At 43.1% G+C, this 27,639-nt stretch overlaps 1 protein-coding gene and 1 long non-coding RNA gene across 3 annotated transcripts in view; both read right to left on the bottom strand.

The window, feature by feature from the left end:
• Positions 1–27,639, bottom strand: part of PLCB1 (phospholipase C beta 1) — a 1,417,494-nt gene that overhangs the window by 1,199,543 nt on the left and 190,312 nt on the right. The window lies entirely within an intron of this gene.
• LOC115086966 overlaps positions 6,391–27,639 on the bottom strand; it is a 34,209-nt gene continuing 12,960 nt past the window's right edge. Inside the window, exons 4-5 of the long non-coding RNA XR_003855374.1 lie at positions 7,703–7,866; positions 6,391–7,216 (exon numbers count right to left, since the gene is read on the bottom strand). This is a non-coding gene — a long non-coding RNA (uncharacterized LOC115086966). The remainder of the gene's footprint in view (positions 7,217–7,702; positions 7,867–27,639) is intronic.

Genomic DNA, 27,639 nt, shown 5'->3' with positions numbered 1-27,639 from the left:
AGCATTCTGGAAAACAGATAGGAATGATTTTAAAAGTGAATGCAGCAGCTTTATACCAATATGAACTGGAGATGGAGACAGAGGAGTCACACAAATTCTTTGTGACTTCTGAATGGTGAATAATGGAAAAACCCTGCATACCAGCTGTGGCACTGGCCCAAAATTACTGGCCTTCTAGCACAAAAGTTTAAGTCTTTTATGTGCATGCAACCTAGTTTTAAGCACATTCAAGAGGAAAACAATGCTCAAGAACCTAAAATTCCGGCAGGCACAACTTTCGGGTTCATCTTAAAGGTTGAATGGATGAGGAGGGAATGAAATGGTAGCTGTGTGATGTATGGGGTAGGCAACCAGGCGCAGGGCTAAGAAAACGACCATCATGATTGGCGTGGGATATGTCCCGTGCACATATAGCAGAGGATGTGAAGGACGATGCAAAGAAAATGGAGCCCACGTTCTGAAATTGATTCAGGGCATGTAAAGTATGCACATAACCTAGTTTCATGTGTACTTTTACACACACTGAGGAGAGGCATTCTGGGAGTGGAGTTCAGACGGAGTCAGCAATTATGCGCATCTTTTTTGATTTAAAAGAGTATGTACATAATTGTACACCTATGTTACGCCCTCCAAAGAGTTGTAATTTTATGCAAGTGAATGTGTGCATGTACTCTTCCAATTACCTGAGTATTTTCAAAACAAACTTATGCACATAGGGCCGGATTTTAAAAGGTTACGCGTCTAAGGTACGCGCGTAACCCTTTTAAATCTCCCCTGCGCGCGCAGAGCCTATTTTGCATAGGCTCGGCGGTACGCGCAAGCCCCGGGACGCGCGTAAGACCCGGAGCTTGCAAAAAGGGGCGGTCAGGGGCGTGGCCAGGGGGCGCGCTTTAGGATCAGGGGCGTGTTCAGGGGCATGTGGGCGGTCCGGGGGCATGGCTGTGTGCCCCGACACAGCGGCCTGTGTCGGGGCCTGCCACGCCGGCGCGCGTAAGTTACTACTGCCCAGAGGCAGTAGTAACTTTTAAGATAAAGGTAGGGAGGGGGTTTAGATAGGGCCGGGGGGGGGGTGGTGGGTTAGGTAGGGGAAGGGAGGGGAAGGTGCGGGGGGGTGAATGGAAAGTTCCCTCCGAGGCCGCTCCGATTTCGGAGCGGCCTCGGAGGGAACAGGCAGCGCGCGCAGGGCTCGGCTCGCGCAGGGCTCGGCGCATGCAAGTTGCACAAATGTGCACCCCCTTGCATGCGCCAACCCCCGATTTTATAAGATACGCGCAGCTACGCGCGTATCTTATAAAATCGCATGAACAAAAGTACGCGCGCGTGCGCTGTTTCTTAAAATGTACCCCATAGTTCTCTTTGAAAATACTCAGTAAATTCTGCAGGCACAAGCAGGTTTTACCACTATATGGGCTGTTTAAACATTACCTTCCCTGAGCCAATGATGTCTGGAAATGGGGTTGTATAAACACCAATGGACAAGTAGAGATGCAACAATCATACAAATTGGAAATCCAAAAAGAGAGTGTGACACTATTGAGCTTTGGATCCGAATAAACACTCAGAACCAAACTTAGAAATATGTAGAGAAGGTTTTAATAAATACAATCCATCTTTTCAATAGTTTCAGTAACACAGTCATTCCTTTAAAAGGTGAAATCAGCCCTGTTACAGAGAGAACTCAGTCCCCCAACACATCCGTGTTTTGCAGGTGGCTGCATCAGGAGGTACAGGCAAAAGAATCTTTTAATGGTTTGGAAAATCAAGTTCAAAAAACACAATTGAATAAATAAAAATAAGTAATTGTGCAGGTCAACAAAAGGTTAGCAGCGACCGACAAAATACTAATAACAAACTTTGCAGGACAAGTCAAATAGCATATCAGGTGACTGCAATGGAGCACAGTAAAAACATTTGATTAAATGTACACAGACTTCAAAATCAGGAAAGAGCATAAGACAGCCAATCCAAAGGGAGTAATCAAGTAAAAAATCAGAAAGTGCTTTGGAGCCGCTCTCCAAATTCAATGATAAAATTCTTCAACTATTTGTTCCCCTCATTCCTTCAGATGTACATGATTCAGGACATTTCATCGTACTTTTGCAGGAAATACAATTACCCTTTGAACATTTCTATTTAGTTGCACTTGATATTGAAGCCCTGTACATTAATATCCCCCAAGAAGTTGCCCTATCAGTCATTCAATATTATGTGGATCAATGACCTCCTGATCCCTCGTACCTATGCATTATCTATTAAAACTTGCTCGTCTGGCACTAATGGAAATTTTTTTCAGTTTTCAGGGTTTCTTTTAGAAACAAGTCAAAAGTTCAGCCATGGGGGCCACTATGGCTCCCAATATTGCTTGTTTATTTATGACCAGATTTGAAGCAGATTGTGTTTATGACAATATTTTTCATCAGTTCATCCCAGTTCAACTCCATTTTATTGACGACATGTTTTTATTATGGTCAGCCACCTTTGTCAAATTGTATATGTTTCTAGATTGACTAAACACCCATAATTTAAACTTACATTTTACCCACCATATCAAGCAGTCTAAGATTTCATTTCTAGATGTCCTTGTTCAAGTACCAAATGGATTACTGCATACTTCCATATTTCGCAAATCCACAAACAGAAACACTTTATTTAGATATGAAAGTGACCATACCCGCTCCCACTGAAATAATATCCCCACAGGCCAGTGTCTCCGGTTAGACGCATGTGTTCTTCCTAAATTGACTTTATTGAATATGCCCAGGTTATAAGGCCACCACGCATTATTAAAAAAGCATTCAAACAGGCCTTTAACATTAACCAGAATCTCTTGTTTATACCTTCTAAAAAGACTGTATCTGTTCGTATACCTGCATTCTCCCATTTTCAAGTAGAATCAATGAATTTTGCTCCAACACTAAACCCCATTGGCAGCTACTTGCCCAACATACCATTTTCTCTGCACCTCCTCGGTTTGCCTTTCGCAGAGGTAAAAATCTGTGAGACCTTTTAGCGTCTTCTGATTCATGATCATCAGTCACATTTGAGCAGCAAGGCTCTGGTAATTTCCCTCACTCTTGTTCAGCCTGTCAGTCTTCTGCTTTTTTATCTGAATTCCGACATCCCATCATAGGGAAAGTGTGCACCCATGGCCTTTATTGTATGTGGGGAAGACTACCCTCAAATTGAAGTCTAAAAATCTTTGAACACTGTTCCTGTTTACACCACTCAAAAAGCATGACACCCCTTGTTTCCCACTGGCTGTAAGCAAAACACCAAATTTATGACAGCACTTTTTTTGACATTGAGGGTTTTTTTATCCTTTTACCCACGGTGGTAATTTTTCTACCTTTTTGATACATAAGGAGCAATGCTGAATTTTTGAATTAAATACTCTTTCTCCACATGGCATAAATAAAGAAATCAAGTGGTCTGCCTTTCTCTGACATTAATTATTCCCTTCAAGTTCTCTATCCTCGCTCTCTGATTCGTTACTTCATTGCTCCCTTTTGATTCGCTGTCTTAGGCTCTTTCCTGATTGGTGTCTTTGACTACCACTTTTGAAGTCCATGTGCATTTAATCAGCTGCTTTTACTGTGCTCCGCCATAGCATCTGATACGCTGTTTGACCAGTACTTTAAGTTTGTTATTAGTATTTTGTTGGTCGCTGCAAGCCTTTTTTGAGCTGCACAATTACTTATTTTTGTATATTCAATAGTGTTTCTTGAACTTCTTTTCAGAACCATTTATAAATTATTTTCCATATCCCTCTTGATGCAGCCACTTGCAAAACACAAATGAGTTGGGGATTGAGTTCTCTCTGTAACAGAATAGTATTCACCTTTTAAAGAAACGACTGCATTACTAAAACTATTGAAAATATGGATTGTGTTTATTAAAGCCTTCTCTACAAATTTCTAACTCTGGTTTCTGAGTGTACTTTCGGGTCTCTCTTTTTGGAAATGGAGTTGTCCATGTTGTTTGCCCATTCTGTTGAAATAAGATTTTTTTTTTTATTCTGGACACTGAGAACTTGCAGTCATAGGGTTAACATTGTGCAGCTCAGATTACTAAGTGCATCCACCACTGCAATTACAGCAGGACAATGCCTCCATCCAATCAGATGCCAGAAAACAATTTTCCCACTGGAACTTAATCACCATGTTATAAGACATGGCTCTGGCCCTGAGGGAGCAGTGAAGAGTTTTTCATGGGTTTCTGGAGGGGGGGGGGGGTTCTCTTGCCAGCACAGGAATCCAACAGAACCAGATGGGGAGAGGAATACTCAAGCCATGTGTCCTAAGTTTGCTGAGCGGAGAGGAGAAGCAACATTTGGGAGCTGGTGAAAGCAAGCCCTATTCTAGCTATCAATGTGGAAGTGAATTTACTGGGGGCATTTCTGTGCATTCCTGGACTTCAAGTTTGGGGAAAGACTGAACTTAATACCTTGCATGTGGCTTTGCAGGAGTACCTCCTGTAGAGATCAAATCAAAGAGAGCAATTTCACGCCATGAGAGAAAACACAACTTTCCCTGGCTGCATTTTGATAACTCTGGTGAAACAGAATTGCAGCCTCGTGCCTCCAAGTTAAAAAAAAAAGATTCATATTCATAGTAGGTGAGCATGTTATTTGGGTAAAATTACTTAGTAACTTTACTCATTGTCAGCAGAATGCAGCTAGTTATGCATTCCACTAATTAAACATTACTAAGAACAAGGTCTATATTTAGCGCCACTTAGCCAGCTAAATGGTGGGCAAGAAATGTGTATTTCAGGGAGGAGTTACTTATCCAGTTAATTTAGCCAGATGAGTGCCAATATTCAGACTTATCCGGTTAAGTTAACTGGATAAGTTAGACCTGTTTTCTCTAAAGTTAGCCGGATAAGACCTATCCAGCTAACTAGTGATTTTTATGGGAATATTCTTTGTAAATTAGCCAGAAACGTTTTATCTGGATAACTTACTTAACCATTAGTTTTGAATATCTACCTCAAAGTTCAAGTTATCGAGATAAAATAATCCAGATAACTTTATGATTGCTCTCCAGCATGACCTGACTTAACCTGACAACTTTTCTAGATAGCACTGAATTCTGATGTTTTTCAGCTAAGTTATTCAGGCACGTAAGATTCATTTCCAAATGCCCCTGATTTATCTGGGTAAGATTTATGCAGCTAAAATCTAACCAGGATAGATCAGTGGTGGACAACATATTAGGAATTTCATATCCTGAGGTTTATCTGGCTAATTCCCAAACTTACCTCATCAAAGGGTTTGAATACGTACCTCCAAAGATCACATGCAAAGAACAGGCCTGCACCAGTGAGTTAATCTGACAATGATTGCTTTCTATTCACATTCTCCCAAAGCAGTACAACCAAAAGAAGTATTACATCTCTAACCTGCAAGCTGTTTGTAAGCATTTTTCTTTCATCTTCCCCGGACTCTCTGAAACATTAATAACTGGAGATATAATTTCTCATGTTTCTTCTTTCATATTATTTGCAGTTCAGTGTAGAGATGTGAATCTTACTGCATTCGTTTCCAGTTTCATTTTTGTAGAACCGCGGGAAATTTCGTTTCCCGTGGTTCTGACTGTTTTTTTTTCGGCTGACTCGATCTGAAAAACAAAAAAAACATCCCGATCCTTCAGATTTAATTATTTACAATCCCCCACCCTCCCAACCCCCCAAAAACTTGCCTAAAGTCCCTGGTGGTCCAGCGGGGGTCCCGAGAGCAATCTCCTGCTCTCGAGCCATCGGCTGCCAGTAAACAAAATGGCACCGGTGGCCCTTTGCTCTTATCATGTGTCAGGGGCTATCGGTGCCATTGGCCGGCCCTTGTCACATGATAGGAGCAATGGACGGACGGTGCCATCTTAAAAAATGGTGCGGGCCATCCATTGCTCCTACCATGTGACAGGGGCCGGCCAATAGCACCGATAGCCCCTGTCACATGGTAAGGTCAAAGGGCCATCAGCGTCATTTTGATTAGTGGCAGCTGACGGCCCGAGAGGGGGAGATCTCTCCCGGAACCCCCGCTGGACCACCAGGGACTTTAGGCAAGTTTTTGGGGGGTCGGGAGGGTGGGGGATTGTAAATAATTAGATCTGAAGGGTTGGGATGGGTTTGGTGTTTTTTGTTTCTGTGTGCCCTTTCTCTCCCCCCCCCCCCCCCAAAAACGATAAGAAAACCTCACAAAATTTCGTGGGGTTTTCCTATCATTTTCAGGGATCCCGATACATGACAAATTATGAAATATCATACGATATTTTAATTCGTCACAAAAACGATGCACATCCCTAGTTCAGTGTGATATATTATTTATTTATTTACAAATATTGTAAATTTATTATAGCGTTATCTACAGGTTCTAGAATAGGGTTTCTGGGAAAAAAAAACCCTTCAGGAAAAAGAACCTGTAGGTTTTGATCTGTATCTGTGTGCAGAGAATATGTATTTATTTTCTAATGTGACCCTTCTCCCTTTGCAAATAAAATAACCAGAGGGGGCATTATACAATTGTCAAAAAAGCTGATATCTATGAGATCTAGACAGCAAACATTAACTTTGTCATGGTGTGATAAAAGATATTTGGAAGAGACCAAAAATGATGTTCCATTATTGTCTATCTAAAACTACTTTTCCTTGCATCCACATTTCTCCCCTCACACACACACATTTCTTCAGTCACCTAGTACATTCTCTTTCAACTTTCTACATGAGTGCAGACTCTTTTCCACATATCTATCTTTTATGTTCTCAAAGCACTCCTAAGTGCAAATTCCTAGGACTATAACAATATCAGAAAAGACAGGGTATTGTCATACTGCTCAGCTTCATTAGCAAAGATGAAGCATCCATACTGACTAATCTTAGCATTAAGTATCATTATTATATACAGATATATTTTAACACACATATTTCAGTGAGATCTTTCCTTTAAATCGCATACATAACATCTCTATTTACAAATCCACACTCAGATTTTCAAATGCATAAACATCACAATAGAATGCATTTGATACAGAAAATTTAACCACACACTAGAAACATAATACAGTTTTTATTTAAATAACAAAAGTGACATAAAAATAAACTTTCATTCTCAGTTGCAGACATAGAAGATTATAATGAGTGTGAGCTGTGGATGAGTCCTTCTCTGCCTCCTTGGTCACTGCTACTTTCTGTAGAGGTATTTCAACATATCATTGTGTTGCTGAAAGAGAAAAAACAAAGCATGTATCTTCTCTATCCCATCTAACATAAACAGACATCTTAAACACTATAGCAAAGAAGAGAATGCAATAGTAGTGACTGAGGTAGGAAACAGCAACTATGAAAAGAAGAAAGCAGAAATCATAACATCATGTCAAAGTGTCAAGACTAAACCAATCTAACCATGTAACAAAGGGAGAAAAGAAAGCTAGCAATACTTCCAAGAACACATGCAAGACTGAAAACCACACTCAGTATCAGAGTAATACATGGCAAACATATAATAAAGAAGCAAAGCCTCCCAGGTCACATTTGTAGAAAGACAGCACATTGATGGACAATTTGCTAAAGTAAGACAAGTGAAATACCCAAAATGGACACAGTAGTCATGATGTCACATGAGCATGTGCAAAGATTTCACACCTGCGGCCAAATACATACATACAGTCATTCAAACATTTGATAGAACAGACAAAAATGTACTCACCGGCCTATTAAACACAATGTCCCAATGCTGCCACTTGTCAGAGGTATCCTTTTGCAGCCATTGAGGCACCTTGCTATTCCAGTGATCCCAGGCTTACTATCCTGTGTCAGGATGTCTTGGTCACTCTCATGGACCAAGTGGATCCAGGCCTTTCCAGCACTGGTCTGAAAAAAAACCAAAACAAATATAGGAGTAAATTTTCAAATAGGCCAGGAGCATCTAAGATTTCTAGCTAAATGTTTCCAGCTGAAAATATCTAAATCTAGTTGGCCAAATTTTGACTGGCTAGTCCACTATTAGTATGAGTGGGATTGTCTACCTAAACTTAATCAACTAGCTCTGAAAATCAGCACTAACTTGCTAAGTTGTGTGCCCACCCCTGGAATGATTCAAGCCATCTATTTTTGGAGAGGCTAAATTTAGCCTCCTAGTTAATTTAGTGACAACATTTAGACAGAATGATGATGACTTTCAAAACAGGCGCGTGAGTGAACATTGGTATGAGTATGTCAGCCTGCACCCAGGGATGCAGACATTTGATAACGTGCACATGTATATGCACGCATGTTATAAAATAGCCTGGCTGCGTGCACATGTGTGCCAAATTTTAAGAGGGTGCACACATGGCACACACATCCCGCTTCTACCACGTAAGTCGGGGGATTTTAAATACTAGTTCATCCACCAGTTTGCACAGTTAATAGCTAGGTCCTCCAAACCCCCCTGGTTTGATAACCTACAGTTACCCCATATTCTTTAAATCACTCAGAAATGGCTTGATCTTTTTACTTTATAATTTTCACATCATCCACAGCAGAAATAAAGTTATGCAGCAGGGGATCTCGGCATATGCCGGGGCACGTAAGTATTTACACACACATCTCTTGGCCAGGCCCCGAAATGTCCATGCCCCGCTCAGACCACACCCACACCCCGCCCCTGAAAACTTTTCAGATGCGTGCGCAGCAGGTTATACGCGCCCATCTGGGAGCTTTTTAAAATATGATGTGTGCCCAAGCCCTACTTCTTTGCGCATCCCCTAGTTGATGAGAGTGCCGGGCTTTTAAAAGTCAACTTTCAGTGAGGGAACATTTTTAGCATCAGAGGTTTTTCCAGCTAACTCAAAATTAGCTAGATAAGTCCTTTGCAAATCTACCCCATAAGGTTATTATAACACATCTAAGTTAAGCATATGAAGCATATCAATACAAGCAAGCACAACTAGGACTCATCAACTATACATAACTTCACCTGCCTCCACACACACATATACAGTATCTAAAATCAAACAGAAAAACTCATAGAAAAGTACTTATACAAGTAAACAGGATTTCCCTCTAGAAATCTGAATGCATATCATGGAGCACTTGATTGAGGAAGGGGACAGCCTTGCTCTTGGAATGATCAGCCTGGTGCAGCTATTATCGCTACCGTTTGGGTAATCGAAAAAATCATGTGATGGACATGGTATGAGAATCCTATAGATGATCAGAGGGGAGGCACTGTAGAGGAATTAAAAAGCCCCATGCCATTCATGCGGCAGATACAAATGGTGTGTCTGCTTTCTAGAATGTTCTTTGTTTATTGTATTTTATGTTTTATGTTATATACTCTCACTTTGGACCTTCAGGGAGTGGAAGAATATAATTATACATGAATGAATGAATGAATAACATATTTCTATAAGTACAGAAAGTATGATCTGACTTTGTATCTCTTTGGTCAATTTAAAATAAATTTGTTTTTGATGAACACTTGCATAACTCTTGATTTAGCACTATTTTAGGAGTCAAGAAGCACAGGCTACCACAACACAGAGCCTCAAATTGTGCTTTCTTTGATGTACTACTGGAGTTTATTTAGACTGGGATAACTTACAAATGCATGCTGCAGAATATATCCACCTACATGTCCGCAATCAGATGTACGCTAGCATTTTATAACCCACATGTATGCACATCTCGACCCTGTATAAAGGCTTATGTGAATTTCAATGCATTGAATGTGCGTACTTTCCCTATCTGTTTTAAAAATATAGGCATGTATATGTTGCATGCAAATGTAAAGTAGGATTTACTCGATTAGTTGGTCAATTTTAAAACATGCACACTTAAATGAAATGAACCGGTTTACCAGTCCACCAATTCACCCACTCCTTCTCCAGGTCATCGAGACCTTCCTGGTTCTTCAGCCTAAACTCCCCCCAGTTCACCCAGACCTCCCACCTAAACAATAATACACAAGTTTAATATCACTTACCCAGGATAATTAACAGGTGTAAAGTTACACGAATAAGTTGTTAGATGTACACAAATGTCTTCTAAAATAGCAACTTACATGCATAACTACTAGCCCCACCCTGTAACTTATTTAGATCGGCCCCTTTTTATGCTCATATATGTGTGCACGACTGAGGAAATATGCATGTATTTTCATAACATACTGATTTCGTAAAATAGAAGCTATTTATGTATGTAGATGCTAATTCTTACACACGTAAAGTTTTGAACATTCAGCCCTGTATGTTTAGCACAGATATGTCAATTCCTTACTGAATGATGTGGCTGCCGGCACTCTTTAGTACATAGATTAGGCCAGTAAGGTATAAGAGAGACAAAAGATGTCAATAAGCTTTCATAAAATAGTTACTTTTCTGTATATTATGTTAACCTGAGGATGGTACAGTGTCTTAGATTGAAACACTGCTGTATGTCTCCATCCCCTTCCTCCTCTTGGATTGTTTGTTCTGTACTATAAAATGCACAGCTGATCAGACATGTAATGCTAGGAGCGATAGAACAAAAAATAGTGATTCCTAATTGAACAAAGACTAGAGATGGGCATTCGTTTTTCCCGAATTAGGATATTTCAACAAAATTGCCTAATTCAGTATGGTTCGGGGGAACCAAAAAATGAATGGACCCGTTAGTGCGCTCTATCGGGAGTTAGCGCGCACTAACTCCCAATAGTGTGCACTAACCCAAAAATTGGGGTCCCTGGAAAAAAAAAACCCAAACCACGGGAAAAATGAAATTTCCTGTAGAGGGGCCCCAAAACGAAGCCCGACATGATACAAAAACATGATGCACATCTCTAACAGACTGGTGTGTTCTTTGTGAAGGAATGGGCCTTTTGCATGCACAGTTTTTGTCATAAGAGCATAAGTGAGTGACAGCAAAGCAAATTGTGCTGTACAAATAAGACTTTTAATTTTTTTCATTATTCATATAAACAAGCCTTCACATACATATGCTAAACATAGGGAGGACAGCTTTCAAGCAAATGCATATGGTGACATATACGTGTATATATGCATATGTAGCCTTACACATTTATTTATTTATTTATTTAAAGATTTTTTATATACCGGGGCACGTTAAAAACATCACCCCGGTTCACAATGTAACATAACATAGCAACAAGCTTTACAATAATTTAATGTAATGCAAACAGTAAGAAAACTAAGTCAACTTGAGACAGGTGGTTACATAATTAACTCTTAAGGAGAGTAGAGGAAAGAAATTTTTTTTTTTTAACTATTAACAAGGTGACAGGATATAAGGGATGAGTGAAAGGTGGAGGGGGTGAGGAGGGGGGAGGGTGGGAGGAAGGGGAACAGGAGGGGAACAGGAGGAGGTGGGGACGAGGGGGGGGGTCTGAGGTGTAGTCGGGGGGTTACACGCGTAAGATACGCGCGTAACCCCCGAAAAGCTGCCCCAAGCTGCCCCTGTGCGCGTCGAGTCTATCTCGCATAGGCTCGGCGGCGTGCGTAAGCCCCGGGACACACGTATGTCCCGGAGCTTTCAGAAATGGGCGGGCAGGGTCAGGGTCGTAGCAGCGGTCTGGGCGGGGCCGGGGCATGGCAGCGGTCTGGGGTGGGGCCGGGGCATGGTGGCAGGCTGGGGGCATTCCTGATTCCTCTGGCACTGCAGCCTGCCGGCGCGTGCAAGTTACGCCTGCCTCGAGCAGGCGTAACTTTTGAAGCAAAGGTAGGCAGGGGGATTTAGTTAGGGCTGGGGGGTGGGTTAGATAGGGGAAGGGAGGGGAAGGTGGGGGATAGTGGTTGAAAAGTTCCCTGAATAATAAAAGTTCCGATTTTGGAGCGGCCTCGGAGGGAACGGAGGCAGCCTGCGCGGCTCGGCATGCGCAAGTTGCACAATTGTGCACCCCCTTGCGTGTGCTGACCCTGGATTTTATAACATGCGCGTGGTAGCGCACCCATGTTATAAAACTGGGCGTAGATTTGTTCGCGCCGGGTTTGGTGAACAAATCTGCGCCCGCGTGCAGGTTTTAAAATCTGCCCCAAAATGTATTGAAATGCATAGAACAAGCAAACTTTTCCTACCTATTTTTAAAATATACGCCTACATAGTTTGTGCATTACAGTAAAGTAGGATTTATTCATACGAGTTTCAATTTACGCATGTAAGTTGGCCAATTTTAAAACGTGTGCCTAAATGAAATTAAACAGTTTATCAATTAGTCCACCAGTTCTTCTCCCAGTCATCAAGACCTTCCTGGTTTTTCAGTTCCCCCAGACTTCCCACCCAGTCAGTACAACACAATAAACACAGATAATTAGCAAGTGTAAAAACATGTAAGTTGGCAAATATACGTATGTAAATGTCTTTTAAAACAGCAACTTATGCACTTTTGTGTTGGCCCTGCCCCTGAATACTCCTAGACCACCTTTCTTTACGCGAGTATAAATGCATGCAGAAGTGAAAATATGCGTGCATTTTCAACTTTATAAAATGTGGAATGCATGAGTAGATGCTATATATTTATGTATATATTCTAATTTTTGGGCATGTAAAGCTCTGAACATTCTGTATAAGCATTTAAATATTTTTCTACCACCAATGTAAGGCTTCTATTTTTCTGTAATTTTTCCTGTCTTTTTCCACTGAATCCTAGGAGTAGGTCCATATAAGTGCTTTGGAGCATATTTCAAAGAGGCAGTGTAGTGAAAGCAGTGTGCGCAAGTGTTAGTTTCTTGTCCTTACTATCAGGTCGATCCTGTAAGGCCGCGGTAATAACAGTGCGGCAGTGTCAGGCGCACCCTTCCTCCCCGCACGCACAGTTCTCTTCACTAACTCCCCGATACTCTCCTCTAATCGCATGCAAATGCATGCCGCGGCTTTAAAGCGGTAGGGAAGGGTTATACCCGCGTAACCCATTTTACTGTATAGGCGCTTAATACAGCGCCTATACAGTAACCAGGGTGCGCTGGTACCTGTCATTTCAAATGTCATTTCAAATGACATTTGAAATGACAGGCACCATGAAGTGAAAAAAAAAAATACCAAAATATGTAAAAACCTGAGTGTTCAAAAAAAAATAAATTTTAAATACCTGTCGGAGGGCCGCGTGGGTCCAGGCGGCGGCGGCGGCGGCGGGAGCCGGGTGGTCGCGTGTTAAATCTAGGCCGCGGGCGGGTGGGCGCCTGTTCCAGGCGGCAGCGGCAGCGGCGGCGGGGGGACACGCGTTAGTTCGAGACGGTCGGTGGGCGGCGGGTGGTCGCGTGTTAAATCTAGGCCGGGTCGCACAGGCGCGCATTCATTCATCCAAGCGGAGGAGCCGGCGGCGAAAGCTGCCGGCTCCGCCTGAATGAATGCGCGCCTGTTCGACCCCTGCGATTCGGCGCTCAAGGCAGTCACAGCATTCATTCACTGCCGGTGGGGGCTGCCTCGCAGCCCCCACCGGCAGTGAATGAATGCGACCCCTGCGATTCGGCGCTCAAGGCAGTCACATGCCGTGACGTCACGGCATGTGACTGCCTTGAGCGCCGAATCGCAGGGGTCGCACAGGCGCGCATTCATTCACTGCCGGTGGGGGCTGCGAGGCAGCCCCCACCGGCAGTGAATGAATGCTGTGACTGCCTTGAGCGCCGAATCGCAGGGGTCGCACAGGCACGCATTCATTCAGGCGGAGCCGGCGGCTTCCTCCGCCTGGATGAATGACTGCGCGCCTGTGCGGACCCGGCCTAGATTTAACACGCGACCACCCGCCGCCCACCGACCATCTCGAACTAACGCGTGTCCCCCCGCCGCCGCTGCCGCCTGGAACAGGCGCCCACCTGCCCGCAGCCTAGATTTAACACGCGACCACCCGGCTCCCGCCGCCGCCGCCTGGACCCACGCGGCCCTCCGACAGGTATTTAAAAAATTTTATTTTTTTTTCTGACAGGTTTTATGTGTCCCACATCATTACATTTTCTCGATCATCTCTGTATCGCTTTTTTTTTTATTGTGTTTTATTGTTTTTGAGTGTCTTAAGCGGTGTCGATGGATTTGTTACTAGACTCACAGTCCTAACTCCTACTAGGGGGAGGCGGTAAACTAACACGTTACGGCCGCGGCAAAACAGTGCGTTACTAATGAGATAACCTGAGCGCGCGTTACGGTATCGGAGGGGAATAGCTAATTCCTTCATTATACAGCTAATTCGTTCATTTACATGCCGGGTGGGGAAGGGTTACGCGTCTGTTTTAAGAAGCGCTACGGACGCGCGAAACTGGAGACTGTATCGCTGGTTTGCCTTACGCGTCCGAATTGTGCGCAGCGAGCTCGTTACAGACGAGAAATCTTCAAATGAATGTTACTGTATCGAGCTGTGTGTGTGGTGACATCATGGAGTGAGCATGCTCAGATGCCTTATGCTCTATTCCAGAGCAACTTTGCATACGGGGAAAGGAACAGCAAGGATCATGTATATTGTCAAGAAGCTCATAATGTATTAATTCATTAGGAATGAAAACCCATCTAAAAGCTAGTCTAAGGGGTTTGTTTGGGTCATAGAAGCTACATGTCTCAACATAGAATGCAATTATTTTTGGTCGTTTAAATCATCAATTAACTTTCACAGATTTCTCTGTCTTAAATTGAGGTGATAAGAGTCCATGAAGTGTTAACCTGCTGTAATATTCCAGGTAGTGCAGTTGCTTTCACTTTCACTCATGCCTGCTGCCATTCTTGAAAATGTGTGGTTTTCATTTCTCCGGCACAAGGAACAGCTGAATGTTTCACTGCAGTAGATGCACGGACTAATGTCTCTAGGGCTCCAGATGATATTTTCACATTAATAATACCATCAGAGGGTTTTTCTCTCCCCAATACTTAATCACAAACTCAAGCAAAGCTGCCAAAAGATTCTGCTGGAACTTAGATCTAAAATAACACCTTGGCCTCTATCGATTTATCCTTATGCCACATTTTTTTCCTGCTAGGAATTGATTGAGTTGGGCATTTCTCACTAGCCCCTGATCAGGGCTTTATTATCTCCCCCCCCCCCCCCCCCGTTTCCAGTCTCATTAAATACTTTGAATGTTGTCAAAATTGAGATTAGCTGCTGAAATGCAATTATAATTGATAAAATTGTGAAGGTAATTACTGACGGTGAAGATAATTACTCATTATCTAAAGCTAGGGGCCTAGATCATCATCTGGCAGGCACTGCATGTGATGACATTGGTCACTCTGAGAAAGCTCTTATTCAGCGTAACTGCACAATGGGAATGAGCTTCCTTCATTGTGGGGGAGATTTTCAAACATTCTGAATAGTTGTAAAGTATACAGATGCATATTTTATGCAAATTAACTGAGAGGAACTATTCCTATTGTTTGTCTCTGAAATTAACCGTGGGCAGCCAAGTAGGGACAATTAGTTTTGGGTGAATTTTCAAAAGCTTACATGTGCAAAAACATGCGTACACTCACGTATGTGATGCATCTGCACACAATCCATATTTTATAAAGTGGGTCACATACGCGCGTATGAGTCTTTGCAAGTAAAAGTGCACACAAAAAAGGGGCATGACAGGCCATGGTTTGCATGTATATATAATGAGCTATTCTAAAAGCGACTTATGTGCAAACATCATCAAAACTATGCAAGTACATTTACTACTGCTCATTTACGCACGCACCTTCAAACTTTCATGTTATTTTGCCACTTGGTGTTTGGTGGGCTGACTTCTCCAGGTGAGTGAACATGGAAGCAGGACTAGGGGGTGGCAGTGAGTGCCCCTGGCACAGACAGGGCTATAATAGGTGGTGGGATTCTGTGGTGGAAAAACCATATCCAAAATAACTCTTGTGGGCTTATGTCACAACAGTTGAGAAGGGAGAGAGAACCGAGGAAAATGAAGAGGAGGAGGTACACTATACAAAGAGAATACAGATCTAGGGAAAGGTTTTTGGATTTCTCAGAAGAGTAAGTCTTGTACAGATTCACATTCAACAAGAAAACAATAATGTACCTATGCCAGCAGTTAGAGCAGGACTTGCAAACCTTCTACATGCTTTGCCTGTACACATAAAGGTCACTACCACCTTGGCATTTTTGGCCATGGCACCTTCCTGAAACCTCTAGAGTTTACTGCTGGAATAAGCCAGTCTGCCACCTCCATGTGTATAGATCAGTTCCTGGCAGCCATTCTCAGGAAAACATACCACTATACCACTTTCCCTTGAAGCAGACAGCAACAGTAAATAACAACCGAGTTTTATCAAATTGCATGCTTCCCTTCTATCGTGGGAGCTATTAATTGCACCTATGTCCCTATAAACGCACCAGGGGATGATGAGGCTACCTATCGTAACCTCAAGGGATTCCATCCCTGATTATGCAGATGGTCTGTGATGCAAAGGGCATCATCTTGGACATTGTGCCCAAATTTCCAGGATAAAGTCACAATGCCTACATCCTCTGACTGTCAGGAATTCATGATTGCTTCCAGAAAGACCACATCATCGGGGGCTGGCTTCTAAGTAGGAATACACTTACCACTACCATCACATAACTAGTAATCTCTTCTTTTGGTTTCCCTCATATTTAAGTGGATTTATAACCTTGCCCCAGGAGGACTGCTTCAACCTCCACTTGGAAATTACCCCCCTGCCCAACACTAAATAATAGTTAGCTCTGTTTTCTCCCTTCAGGTGATAGAGAACATCCACTCAAAACCTAGCTCATGATCCCCCTAGCTAATCCACAGACTGCTGCAGATGTTCACTACAACAGAGCCCACTGGCAGACCAGGGCAGTCATCGAGAGAACCTAAAGCCTACACAAAATGTGTTGCCACTGCCTGGACAGATTTGTGGGATGCCTTCTCTATAACACCTTGCCTCTCTCCCTCCCCCCAAGTTCTGTGAGATCTATCTAGCCCGCTGCAAACATCATAATCTGGCCAAAACCAGAGGCCTCCTCCAGAGGGACTACAAGATCATATAGATGATGAGGAGGTGGAGGAGGAGGCATACGACCTGAGTCAGGAGGAACTGCAGGAGATACACTGGCAGAGTCAACAGAAGGCTATACATGAAAGGAACACTGCAACAAAGATGTTTTAGACAATGAAGACACATTTATTTACAGGGTACGTAAAGATCAGTTAGAAGGTGAAGGTGCATTTATTTACATTGAGTGCTCAATGTGATGCTGAATATATTCAAATATTTCTGGGCTTCGTTGGCTGGTCTCTTTTCAAGATGGGGGAAGCTCTGTGGCCTTGACCTGCCCAAGTCTTGTGCTCCTCTGCATTTGGCTTCTATTGCAGTTTATGCTGCCCTCAGAGGGTCGGAGACCTGAAAGCAGTGGCTTATCCTGATGGCAGAGGGAGAAGCCTGGTGGGCTATGAGATAGTTGCAAGGATGAGCCAGGAGCAGTGGGGAGACCTCTGGTCTTGGAGAGAGGAGAGCATCTCTTTCTGGTGATGGTTGAGGAAGTGGTGATGTTGGTGATGCTGCTGGCTGCCTCATTGCAGGTGATGGTGGTGGGTGGCAGATGAAGAGGTTCAACCACTATGGGCAGTGGTGGAGGAATATGTGGAGTGGCCCAGGGGCAGGTGGCATTTTAGCCTGGGAAGGTGCCATCCAGGTTGGTGGTGCTGCCATAACTGGTGGGGGCTGCATACATGGAAATAGCATGAGGTATACAGATGGTGGGAGCTGTGCCTGGCAGGGCAAATCCTTTCAAGTATCTCCCTCCACACAGCTGTCTGGAACTCCAGCTGTTCTGTCTGCACTTCCATCTGTTCATGAATGGCCTTTAGCTCCAGCCACATACCCTTCATCTCCTGCTGCATACCCTGCAGCTCTTCTTTTACAATATCTGTCAGACCCTGCAAGTCACGTTTGAGGTCATGATCTCCCCAACCACTCAAGTATTCAGGTCCCTTGCATGCCTCTCCACTGGAACGGTCTGCATTTCCTCTTTCATCTAAGAGACAAGGTCCTCTTGAGCTGAGATGCTCTCCTCCAGCCCTGCTGCACGTTGCCTTGCCAGAGCTCTGGCATGCGCGACTAGTCTGGGTATGCAGGTTCTCAGTCTCCTCTTCCTCCTCCTCCTCCAGCTTTCCATGCTCTGTCACTGGCTGCCCCTCTATTACTCCCTCCTCTTCCTCAGTATCATCTTCCAGGCTAGAAGGCAGCACCTGAAAGCACCACCTTGCATGTCAGAAGTCACTAGATCTCAGGGTATCAGTGTCATTAACTGGCTGCTCCCCTGCAAAAAAGGAAAAGCGTACATACTGTCAATATGCATACTATGTGGCTTATTTTCTTCACACTTACTGGATTATTATTTCTGCTTAATCCCACAGCTCTATGGCAGAGCTGGATTAAGGGGCAGGTCAACAGGGCAATCACTCAGGGCACTAACATATAAGGCACTGAAACCTCACTGGGGGGGTCAGGAAGGAATTACTAAGGGGGGGGTCACCAAATTACTAGTCTTCCCTCAGCGTTAATATGTTTCAATCTGTCTCAGCTCCATGGGCATTATGCTACCACCTGCAGCTACACCGTAAACTTGATAGAAATCTTCCCCATGGATTCTAAATCTATTCTTGAGACACTTGTAAAGCACCATCAGACAATGACACGGAGATGACTCAGTAATTGATGTGGCTCTTGATTAGGGTTGCAAGTAGATGTAGTCTTTGATGTATCCTATACCATTTTGAGAGTTGCATTGTGGTCTTCCCTATTGCATTCTGACCCAAAAAGCAGGATTATTAATCCCATTATGCTGTGTGGAAAAACCAGGACTGCATCCACTTGTCCAGAAATTATAGAGCCACTTGGCTACCCTACACTTCAGTGCTCACCCTATCTGTCTTGTGCACCATTTCCTATTTATCAGTAATATATCTCTATGTAAGGAGGAGGGGCATTTAGTTCCCTAGAAATATCTCCAATCCCCTAACATACTACTTATGTGTGGCATTTGCAAGTCAGAGTGCCCTCAGTATGACAGAGATATAACAGGCCTGCCTGACAGATGTCATCAGCTTTGCATCAGTATGCCATGGAGGTGAACCTTTCCTCCTTTGGATGGGGTTTCTTCACCACGTGCCTGTATAAGGACGGTATCTTCACAAAGGAGACCCTGAGGAAGGCTAAAGAGAATATTTCCAGTAAAGGACTTCTGGGAAGTATAGCTGATAGAAGGAAGAAAGGAGTTTCTTCAAGCTGTGGACTAGTGTATAGGGAGGTGATACAGGTAGGGCAGCCTGCCAGGGAAATCAAGTCTGGTTAAGCTTAAAGCTGTCCTGGACTGTAAGGAGAATGAATATAACCTAGGAAGTACAGATTTTAGCAAACATTCATTTACTGAGGGAGGGGGGCGGGGGTGACCTGGGTGGAACTGGTACCTGTCCCAAAGACATGACCAGCATAGTGGGTGCGGAGGTGAAAAGAAAACGTTGTCATTTCTGTGTGAATACAGATTATGTGTCCACAGTACCCAGAAACATTTCCAGGTTTGACAATGCTTTCCCAGCACCGTTCGTTAAAGATTTACATTTTCTACCATTGCACAGGTGTAAGTGTTTTAATGCAGAGATCTACTAATGAGTAGGAAGCATGTCTGTGATAACAACTGCTTCATGGCAAATACATTCATCTGGTTTTCCCCCCAGTGCAGGCCTAGGGTGGTCCAATGGCCCTCCCTGGGTGGCCATGTGTCCTGGACTTTAACTGGATGTGAACCACTTATACTGTATATATGTATTACACATATTTATAGTCATAACCTGCATACAAGCACATTGTATGACATTCTTGCAGAAAATGCTTACCTGGTCATGAGGTGTCCAGCTGTCCCACACTTCCCACAGCTGCATCTGAAATGGTGCAGAAAAGTGATCTGGGCTGGTGTGCCACCCAGCTCTCATCCTGGCCTGCTTCTGCTTCACGAGACATTGGAGGTCCCTCTACTTGTGACTCAAGTCTTTCACACTGTGGTTGTTGTGAAAGGCCGCATTGTGCCTGTGACAGATCTTCTCCCACTTCTTCTCCTTTCTGTGTGAACCCACTTTCCTGGACTTTCCTGCTGGATCTTCGTAACCTCTCTGGCAAAAACATCCACCTCTCTAGGCTGGAAGTTAGGTTTCCTGAAATGCATTCCACTCCTTGTGGATATGGTGCAGTAGGAAGACATGCACTGGAAGCAAGCCTTTTATACCCACATGCACACATAAATGGCACATATTTGTGAATAAAGAGGGGTGGGATTTATGCAGGTAAATATAACACACGTGTATTTTAAAAGTAGGAACTATATGCGTTTTTGTGGTTACTCACATATATTGATGTAACATATGAGTGTCTCTTCATTCTAATACTGTAGAATAGCTTTATTTTAAACTTCAGAGTTTTCACAATTGATATATAAAAAGAGTAAAGGCACTTCTGGCACTTCTTGATCCGATCCTTTGTTTATCCCTACAGATAGCAATGTGAGTAGGAGCTGGATTGGCTCTATCTGTTTCAAGTTGACATGGAGCCCAATGCTCTCCTAACTCCAAGATATTTGTTGGATGTTCAATAAGCTGGACATATGTGGATGAAAACCTCAGCATCAGAAGGCTGTGCTATAAATATCCCACAAAGAGAATGTATGGTACAATTCAAAAATATTTTCAAAAAAAAATTTATTACCTTCCAAAATTCTCATATAAAGCAGTTCACAAATAATTGAGAAAAATATGTTTACAAAGATATTGCTATGGCTCTGGTTCAGGCGGGGTGTGGGGAACACCACCTCTAGAGTGGCGCAAGACAGCATGACAAAGCTGATGCAAGACTTGGACCGGCTGGTAAGGCTGGAGCAAGGCTTGGACAGGCTGCTGAGGATGGAGAAAGGATTGGACAGGAACAGAGTGCAGGTAAGACTGGAACTGAGGCTTAGAAAGGAACAGAGTGCAGGTAAGACTGGAACTGAGGCTTAGAAAGGAACAGAGTGCAGGTAAGACTGGAACTGAGGCTTAGATATGAACAGAGTGCAGGTAAAACTGGAACTGAGGCTTAAAAAGGAATAGAGTGCAGGTAAGACTGGAACTGAGGCTTAGATATGAACAGAGTGCAGGTAAAACTGGAACTGAGGCTTAAAAAGGAATAGAGTGCAGGTAAGACTGTAACTGAGGCTTAGAAAGAAACAGAGTGCAGGTAAGACTGTAACTGAGGCTTAGAAAGGAACAGAGTGCAGGTAAGGATGGAACTGAGGCTTAGAAAGGAACAGAGTGCAGGTAAGGATGGAACTAAAGCTAAGATAGGAAAAGAGTGCAGGTAAAACTGGAAATGAGGCTTACACAGGAACAGAGTGCAGGTAAGACTGGAACTAAGGCTTACACAGGAACAGAGTGCAGGTAAGACTGGAACTGAGGCTTAGATAGGAAAAGCATGCAGGTAAGACTGGAACTGAGGCTTAGAAAGGAAAAGAGTGCAGGTAAAACTGGAACTGAGGCTTAGTACGAACAGTGTGCAGGTAAAACTGGAACTAAGGCTTAGATAGGAAAAGCGTGTAGGTAAGACTGGAACTAAAGCTTGGACAGGAACAGGGTAAGCCTTTTCATGACAGGACGAGACAAGGATAATACAGGACATGGAACATACAGGCCTGAAGGCAGCAATACAGGAAGGCCCTGAGGGGAAAGACAAGGAGAGACTTAGATAGACCACAGAGCAAGGCAGGTCTATTCAGGCCAGATGGCAGGGCAAGAGGCAAGATGGCCCAAAGAGCACAAGGCAAGGCAAGGTTAAAGAAAAGGTCAGAAAGCCCAGAGGCCATGAGGCAAGGCAAGGCTGTGGTCAGAAGGCCCGGAGACCATGAGCCAAGGCAAGGATGAGGTTAGAAGGCCCAGGGGCCATGAGGCAAGACAAGGGTAGGTCTGGGGAAGCTGCAAGGCAAGAGTGACTAGGGTAAGGAGCAAGAGTGACTCAATTCGGAAGCATCTTGGCTTTGGTAAGGCAGGGTTATGTAGGGCTGGAGTCTGGGTGTGGCATAGGCAGGAAGCAGGAGCAGCCTGAAGAGTGTTCTCATTGAGGTCTGGTGAAGGGAAAGAAGCAGAACAGGCTGAGTCATGAGACCAGGGACGAGATGGTGAGAACAGTTTGAAGCGGGAATCACCAGAGGCCTCTGTTTTTAGGGAGATGTCCTAGTCAGGGTACGGTGAGGCTGCATAGCAGCTGAATCATAACAGATATACATCTAGGGGATATCTAAAACAATCACATCAGCAAAATATTATGAAATCATTATGAGGTCATTATGGTATGCTTTATGGTGCATGTATGAGGCGTGACTGTGTAGTGTTGTGCTGGGCTCCGTGTAATGGTTACATTTTATAATGTTTTGGCTGGTGTGATTGCTTTAGATAGCCAAGGGATGACATCTTTGTAAACATATTTTTCTGAATTATTTGGGAACTAGTTTATATAAGAATTTTGGAAGCTAATAAAAATGTTTTTGAAAATATTTTTGAATTATACTATACTTTCTGTTTGTGGGATATTAAGCAATTATTTTTTATGTATGGGTACCTCATTGTTTTTTTTTCTATGCTATAAATATATTGACCTGAGCTTTTTTTCTAGCACACCTATATCTTTATCCATAAACAACAGAAACTTATTTAGATGTCTATCATACAGGCCAAATGCAATAAAGTGCACACAAAAACATACGTCCAAACTGGGCGCACGTTTTTTGAGCACACACATAATTTGCAATAGACAAATGAGCCGCGCACGCAAAAGGATGCACTAGGGATAACTTGGGCGTTCCTAGCCCACCCATGGCATTGGGTGCCCAGGAGATGTTTCTGTGTGCCGGTTAGGAAAACAGATACTCAATTAATGAGCGTCCGTTTTCCTAACCTGTGGCTCTGAGCAGGTTAGGAAAACGGAGGCTCAATTAATGTTCCTAACCTGACTGCCACCTAGATTTTTTTTTCATGCTGCTTCCTGTGGTTCCTCCTACTTAGTATCGGAAGGAACCACAAAAAAGCAGTATTTTGTGATTTTTTTGTGGCTTTATAGGGCACTTTTCAGATGACTTGGAGCTCATAAAGACTTAACACCAGCCCTGGGGCTGATGTTAAGTTTTCCATATTAAAATGTGCATGTCGAGTGTACTATGATTTTTTGCATCGGAGGGTAATAGCTATTAGCCTCATCTACATGCATTTACATGTGACGTGCTAATCCCCTTATTGCATCGGATGTTAGCCTAGCGAATCCAAAATGCGCGTCAAATGCTCATTAACCTGTGCGCTAGTTTCAGCGCACAATATTGCATCAGCCTGAAAGTCATTTATATGAGTCCGATGTGTAACAAATTATCAGGCAAAGAGTTTCTAATGGGACCCTGTAGCTTCTTGACCCTAACAACTCTTTCTCTTGTCATTAATGTCTGGATGAGAAGCACCTGATGACAAACACATTTGTGACCCAGCTGCAGGTGTTGGCCAAACTCTGATGACTGCCAGAAATTAGTTTGTGTAACACTCTTAAGGGATTGTTGGTGGCGGAGGTGGGTGAGGGGCCAGGTAATTGAAACACCAAGAAGTCCATGATTGCTCACAACTGAGATCTTTGCTCTGAGAGTCCTGAAATAGCTCACGATCTTACTTGTGTTGTAGAACATTGGGAAAAGTCATGTTCCTGCAGGCAGAGCACCATTGAAAAGTGGGTTATTTTTCACAGGTTTAAGGTGGGCAGGTTTATGAAGATATTACCAGATGGAACCATGGAGCAATGTGAAGAAAAGTTGGCCACTACATGAGAGGATGTGAGCTGGGAAAACCTTTGTAGTGTTGCTATTCATACTTCAGAAATCTGTTGTCATCCACATAGGCCTTCATCTCTGTAGGAATAGAAAGTGTGTTCTTGCCTTCCTTCACATCTGAAAGTTGTGGCACATTGAAGAGCTTAAGTTAAACTTAAAGCAGCAGCCTGCTTCAGATCTTTATTACTATGTATTATTATTTATATACCACCCTCTGCTACGGCTCAGAGGTTAACATCCTAAAACATTCGTAATTATGAATGCATTAAAAACATACAGCTCCTACATATGGCATCTCTTCTATATTGTTACATGTTCAGTATTGGAAAGGCACAACAGAAAAAGGTGCTTACATTTTGTTATATATCAACAGAAGTACTGAATAAGACAAAGTGAAAATCAAAATTTGTGGAGACAAAAGAGCACTGGTAGCGTTTTTTGCAAACGGGGTATCAGCAAGCCATTGTCACATGTAGTGTCACTTTACTACCACCAGACTACTCAATCATCTACCCCAAAAAAGGCAAAATTATTTTTGCAATTTTTGTAGCAACTGAAACAATGTTGAAAATATCAGCAAATCTTTAACACATTCAAAATGTCAACAAACTAAAATATAGACCCAAAATAGACCCTACACTAGTTGCTATTTTGTAAGAGAACTGCATCAAGGGTTAACTGTAAAAAAATCACTTATTTCAAAGAATGTTGCTCGAGAAATAAGTTTGTCTCCATGATCATCAGCAGACCAGCTTGTCTTTGTAATGTTTGGTCGACTGTGGGAAGGCCCCACAACTGGCCATACTCATTGCCAACACTCCCAGTCTGCCCCAACACTATGTCCCCTTCTCCGTGGTATGGACAACAATATTCCCACATACGCCCTTAGGCGTGAACACGTGCACACTCCCTACTTTTACGGGCTCCATAGTGGGAACAGGGTCCTAGCACCATTTGATTACATCATTCACACTCCATTATAAAGGCCCCAGCTGCCCCCCTTACCAATACCTCAGCAACAGATCCTTCTGCATTGTAGTGTGTGTTTCTGCCTTCCTCTGTGCTTGTCACCTTGCTTGCTTCCTTGCCCTTCTTTGCCTCGTTCTCTTGAACTGTCCTGCCTCTCTGTTATCTGCCTGTGTCTTAGTCCCCTGTGCCTTGTTTTGTCGTGTCTTTCTACCTCTGCCTGACTCCTGGTTTTGATACCTGCAATGGACGCAGACTTCTGCGTGCCCTGACCTTGGCCTGGACCCAAATACTGATTGGTTGCTGCCTGCCTGAACCTTGGTCCAGACCCAGATACCATTGCTCACTGCCAGACCTGATCTCTGCCCTTGTCTCAATTTCATCTGACTTCTTGCTGGACTCTTGTCTAAGCCCTGCTGGCCCCTGAAACCCAAAGGCTCAACATACAAGGAATGGTGCTGGTATAGGTGAAGCCCCAGTTCCAATCCTAGCAGGAGCAAGTCCACCAATTATCAACATGGGCCTCATAGGTAAACCTGCTAGGCTACATTAACCATGCCACAACCCAAGAGCTCACATCTGTGACAGTGTCAAAAATCAACTGAGGTCCTTATAGGCTATCAACACATACCATAGTTTAAATGCCCAGACACGGAATAACATCATCTGTATGTTACATGGATGGTTACTGTTTCTAAAATATAATACAAAAAGCTGCTTGTTGTTAAATGACACCAGCTAAGCAAACGTTTAAACATCCATGGCTATCAGATCACTGACAACATTTTATGTTGTTAAAATGCAGCAAAACCTAAGCTTGTTGATGATAACTAACTATACAAACTATACAGTGTATGAAAATAAATTTCATAAGCACACCAATTCGAGATCAGAGTTAAATTCTGCAGGGTTGATGGTGTTAAGATGGTAAATCCAAGATAGTTCCAATCACAGAAGTATATTAGCGACGTCACCTCCCCACCAATTATTTGTAACCAATATCAATCACACAGAACCATAGATCTTCAAAAATATGGCCATGTTCCAAACAGTGGGCTACTAGAGGAGCTGTCAATGATGGTTTTTCAAACAGCTTCTATGTTCTATCAAGTGAGTGCCCACTCTTCGTAACGTCTTTCCCACATACACTAGATTGCATGTGCAGAGTATAATATATCACTTCTGATATATTGCAGTCTGATGTGTGACATAACTGTATAGTATAATCAACTGAGGGAAAATAAGCTGAGTTAGTGTCTAGAGATATTAGACATACTGTACAAGTCTCACATAGCCCATGGTGTTTGTCATGGCTCTGATCTCCCTGTTGGGTTAAATCAGACTTCAGGTTGTTTCTTAAATTCTTGCCGCGGGAATATGTAATCTGGGGAGATTACATAAACACAGGACACAATTGTAAAATGTGCCAATGTTTGAATATCACTGTACATCTCATGTATTCCCACTGAAAAAGGTAAAATGAATGTTAGTTTATATGTATCATCATGGGGAAGATGGTAAAAACAACCAATCACAATGGCAGTTTCGCCCTCACTGATTTGTGGAAACCTCTACTGATGAAATGACCAGACATGATCTTCGCTTGAAATTTGAAGTCTTAAAAAGAAGAACAGATCCATCTTAATCATAAGAACTGACTAATAGGGAGGCTAGTTTTCAAACTTCAGGGATGTGCACTATCAAATCTTAGTAAGCTGTAACAGTCAGTGGCTTTATGGTGTATAGTAGTTGTGAAGTCCAAGGAATTCTTGATGATGATCAAATCCAAAAATGCAATGTGTTGAGCATTTATAGTAGCTGTGAGTTTCAACTGAAAGTCCCAATGAGCGTAGGGGACTGAATAGTCCAGCGGGGGTAAAATGACACCACGTGTGACAATGGCATGCTGATACCCCATTTGCAAAAAAAATGACACTAGTGTAGTACTCTATTGTCTCCACAAATTGTGATTTTTACTTTGTGTTATACTTTACAGTATTGGAAAGGTACACTTCCTATGTGCCCCTGGTCTCCCTTTGCATTGCTATTACTATTGGAGGATGATTACCAGATTTTTCTATCCACAGAATATACCTGTGATAGAGGCAAAAATGGATCTTGCCATTCATTTTGCTAAGGTCACCACTTGGTTGCTTGGCTTTATATCACATGTGCCCTGACCAGAGCAAAATCTTAAGGAAATAGGTAGGGTGCTATCCTATCCCAACATTCACCACTCTCACCTTCACTGCTATGCAGCTGATCCCCTCTCAATCTGTACAATCTATAGTGGAACCACCCACTCCATACCACCTCCTCCAATCCAGAATAGCCACTCTTTCAACCACTGTTATTCCAATATTTATCTCTAATAAACCCCTGCTCTTCTCTCTTCCCCCTTCACTCTTTATTGTGTCATCAAATTCTTTATACCACAAAGCCTTCTCATAACTCAGCCTTTGCCTCTATAATCCCCTTCATCTTAGGCCTCAACTATTCCCTCCTCACTCTCATCTCCCATCCCTAGCTGTTACATTTTCCCTCCCCTCCAACTCTTCTCTTACATCCCCCTCTTGGCTCCCAATCAGCCCTCCTAGGTCTTCTCACCTATGCAATCATTCTTTCATTTCCCTTCTCATACCCTCCACTGCTGATATAACCCTCAAAATTCTTGGGCCTATGATCCCTTCTTTCATACAATGGTAGCTGAAAGATTCTCCTTTAGCTCCAGGACTGACAAAGCCTAACACCTATTGAGAACCAACAACTTTGGTAGACATCTTGAGATGCTGTTGTCCTGCTGAGCACTATACAGATAAGTGTGTTAAGATTTTATCCCCTGCAGCAGTGATGTGTGCCCAAAAAATCGGCTGTTATAATTAATTTTGAAAGTTAAA

Source organism: Rhinatrema bivittatum, chromosome 3 (assembly GCF_901001135.1).
Source record: "Rhinatrema bivittatum chromosome 3, aRhiBiv1.1, whole genome shotgun sequence".
In the NCBI taxonomy this organism is placed as follows: Eukaryota; Metazoa; Chordata; class Amphibia; order Gymnophiona; family Rhinatrematidae; genus Rhinatrema; species Rhinatrema bivittatum.
This window is presented reverse-complemented; position numbering and strand designations above follow the sequence as displayed.